This window comes from Trachymyrmex septentrionalis, unplaced genomic scaffold, assembly GCF_001594115.1.
Source record: "Trachymyrmex septentrionalis isolate Tsep2-gDNA-1 unplaced genomic scaffold, Tsep1.0 scaffold21, whole genome shotgun sequence".
Lineage (NCBI taxonomy): Eukaryota > Metazoa > Arthropoda > Insecta > Hymenoptera > Formicidae > Trachymyrmex > Trachymyrmex septentrionalis.
The window spans coordinates 286185-290294 of NW_017305288.1; positions in this window are offsets into that span (position 1 = coordinate 286185).

Sequence of the window (4110 nt, forward strand, 5' to 3'; positions counted from 1 at the left end):
GGGACTCCTGTACATCTGACTAACCGGCCCAATTAGGAGGGACAATCTCAACCCGTTCTAAATTTTTTCCTAAATTAAGGTTATAGTAATGAATTATTCCTCTTTTAACCTCTTAGGTATTGTATGTTATTATAGTGACTTTCTCGAATGCTATTTCTTCGAACAATATGTTGGTATTCATATGATAAATTGGCTGCAGACGTAATAAAAGACAAAATTTATTATTATTCATGAACACACTATGTATCTTTAATAAAAACCTTTCTTTTCTCCCTACAACTTTCTTAATATCATTATTAGGGCTTATAATACCATGAAATGTGTATGTCAGTTAAGACTGCTCAACTTTACGCATGTGCACAAAGTTTCCGAAAGCAGACGAATTCTTGTCATCTCCCATCACTGTCTCAAGATGCATTCGAGGAGCTCGCTATCAATTTCGACTCGCGGAGCTAAGATAGTGTTAGCGAATACAAGCTGAACGAACGATACCTTTTAAATATTATTACGAAAAATAATGTATATTAATGACTTAGTAATTCATAATAAAATAAAGATAAATTTTTTGCCAACAATAGCAGTAAGATCGTGAGTTATAAATAAATATGTTTGATTAATAAGTAATTCGATCTTGTTCCATTTTGCTGTTTGGTTGGTTTTGGTATCGTGGAATGGAAACTAACACTGATACCGTTGCTTACGAACACTGATACTCAGCTTGTATTCGCTAACGCTATTTTAGCTCCGCGAGCCAAGATTGATAGCGAGCTCCTCGAACGCATCCTGAGAAAGTATTTAGGTACGTTCCTCAAGTATTCCTCATAACCGCCGAAAAAGTCAGTCTACATTCTGCAGTCGCACAAGGAAGACATGAAAGCTTTTAGGAGAATTTTTGCGTTCCTAAATTTTTTATCACACCTTTTATCGCATCATCTTCCAGGCACAAGGCGGAACGAGGAGTGAAATGGCAGGATAGAGGTGGCCATTCTCCGCCTCAAGGACGGCGAGAGCCCTGAGAAGGCGCCTCGAGGCCACGAGGCGGCCCGAGAAGATCCTGTGATCCCTCAAATTTCGCAGGACATGCGACACAGGCATGACGCGGTTCCCGTCTAGTAGCGTCTAGTTTTGGTGCTTTCTGTCCTTCTGACCTTCGGTCGAGCGTGGCGAAGCCCCGCGAGTGCGCACGAGATCACGCCGTGTTTACGTTACTTCTTAAATTCGTCGGATGAAGCAGCGGATTATTGTTCGTATAATTCACGAAAGTGTCCTTGCGTAGCGTGAGCTCGTGCCGCCGAATTTTAACGAAATTGATACGCACCGAGTAACGCATTTCGGGGCCGATGCGAAGTCGCTATCGCGTTTGATCAGATCTTATCGCCACGATTTTGTCGGCAGATGTAAATGAAGTCGAAGACTTATGCGATGTACTTGTTAATTTTGCTATTATTAATTCTTGTGTGCTTTATTGTCGTCACTATTCGCTTCTCCAAACGATCCTCTATCCTCGACCACGAACCGTCCCCTTTGCCATTTCTGAGGTTGAGCTACCGGTTGAGAGCCCAACGATGTTCACAGCTCGTTAGAATATTGCATAGAGAAAATATCGCGTAATTTCGAGAAAGAAGCACGCTCACTCGTGCCTGGCGCCCAACTATTGTTTTGCAATTGTGTGTTGCCCTTAAGAGTGACCGCATGAAGACGCATTTCTGTCGCATTCCATTTAAAGTCACCCGTAATCTGATTACATAAGAAAATCTTAGCTGTGAATGCGGTTGCAATATATATATATATATATATGCTATACTTAACTCACGTTAAATTATAGTGTGCCACGTCTAAAACGTCCCTATAAGGGTTGGCTTAGAAGGGCCTATCAGGAAGCGCGGAGACTCCTGGACCACTAGTTCCAGAAGTATCTCCGGGGTTCTCGAGATCGGAGTCGCCCAGCCGAGGACGAATTGCTTTCTTCGTCACCACCGGCTCTATTAACCGCGTCCCGTTAGAAGTAATACCTCCCCGTCGAACTCCTTCATCTCTCCCTCGATCTCCGTCACCCGCGTTTTCTCCGACAAAACGAATTTTTCCTGACACTTCTGCGCTAATACCGATTCGTCGGTCATTTCCATCCCGGTTTTCCCCAGAGGAATTCCGTCCCCGACGAACTCTACGGACAGCGTTCGGAGTTCTTAGAGGAAATTCCTCCTCCGCTATCGAAATCCTATTTCCGCATCCTAAAAGGATGAACACTTTTGAGTCATTCATTAGCCAATTCCCGCGGACTACCGCATCTATTCCTGAAGGGACCTTCACTGATCGGCCTTCATTATTTTGATCCCCAAGAAAACCAACATGCAATCACCGGCCAACATTCCAGTTCCTGTATTCCCGTATTATTTATTCCAAATTCCGCCAATCTATACTTAGTTCCGGTGGAATTCTTTTTTAATCTTTTTCCTCCTTCCTCCGGTTCTATCCACAAAATAAACTAAACAAAACCTGTATACTCACGTCATCTTGAAACCCGATTCCCTGACTAATCAATATGCATAAAAATATATTATAGCTATTGAATAGATTATTGTGTAGATTTATAGATTTTCTTTCCTTTATTAGTAACCATATTAATGTATAAATTAGTTGTAATAAATAAGCCTATTATTGTATAACGTTGTGGTTTTTTTATCTTCTGGTTGGTAATAATGAACAATGCTAATAATTATTCATCTGTCTCTCATTCTTCAATTTCTAAAAACCTTAATAAAACCTCGTAGTTAAACTTTGCCCTTTCTGAGATCGCACGTGGTCTATTCCCGAATTAAAGGGATTCCCTGACTCAACATTTGGACCGATGATCACACCGCTCGTAGGAAACAGGTGTAATAGCATATTTACGACGTTGACCCATATTCCGAAGCGAGCATAAAAAGGGTGCGTACGACTCGCGGCCTCTGTGCGGATACCTGTGAGACAAGAGTCTGACCGACCTTCCACACTTCATCCTTTCTATTCCCTCTTTTCTATGAATCCATTTCCGGAGCTTGAACGTAATACTTGCAATAACTGTAATAGAACTGCAGTTACTGTAGTAAACCTAGATTTTACAGAATCACGTTGTGGAAGGACAAGTTACACTTGCACAGTATACCCATACAAAAGTAAAGAAGTTTCACTCATGTCTTGATCAAATTAATCGTTTTTTTAATACCTTTCATCCAGCTCATTTACACACAACCATTTGATTATTTATAACATTTTTTCAATTTATAAATATCACAAAAGGGGTAAAAGTAATCAAATTTAAAAAAGTAACAAAAAATCGAAAAAATGTCACGTAGTGAAATACAATAGTGGTATCGATTTCAAATCATCGGATCTTTATAAAAAATCTAATAAAGATTCTTCTTATCTTCCTTCAATAATTAAAAAAAATAAATGTCGTATATGTGTATTTTTATACTTACAATAACTGTAATAGTGCTGCAGTAAACCTAGAGTTTACAGAATCACGTTGTAAGGACAAGTTACACTTGCATAGTATACCCATACATAGTATACTAGTAAAAAATGTAATCACGTAATGAAATACAATACTTCAATTTTTAATTATTAAACCATTATAAAAAATTTTCAATATTAGAAAGTGGCTCAATGTTAAGAAGGTTAAGTAAAAAGGAGCATACAGCCACGCTAGAGATGTCAAAAAGTTATAATTCAATAATAACAATGTACATAGTAGACGTTTCGGTCACCATTTGACCATCCTCAGTACAAAATAAAAATAAATAATAACCTTAAACTATTTAAATTAAAATTCGCATCGATGTCCGCATTTAACAAATAATATTTTTTTATTACAATCAATTAACATAATTTCAGACCGAATTAACATTAGATGTAATATTTTCCTCTTATTTCCATCGTGTGGAATCATTTTTATTTGTAACAATTATCGGCCTGTCGCAAGTTCCAAAAACGACGACGAGCCGCCGCAGAGAGACACGCAAGTGGTGATTTCTATTGTAAGGCAAATATATTCTTTGAAAAACCGTTTCTCGTCAATTTTATTTTCGTATTCTAACTATTTATATCCGATGAATTTATAATAGCAAA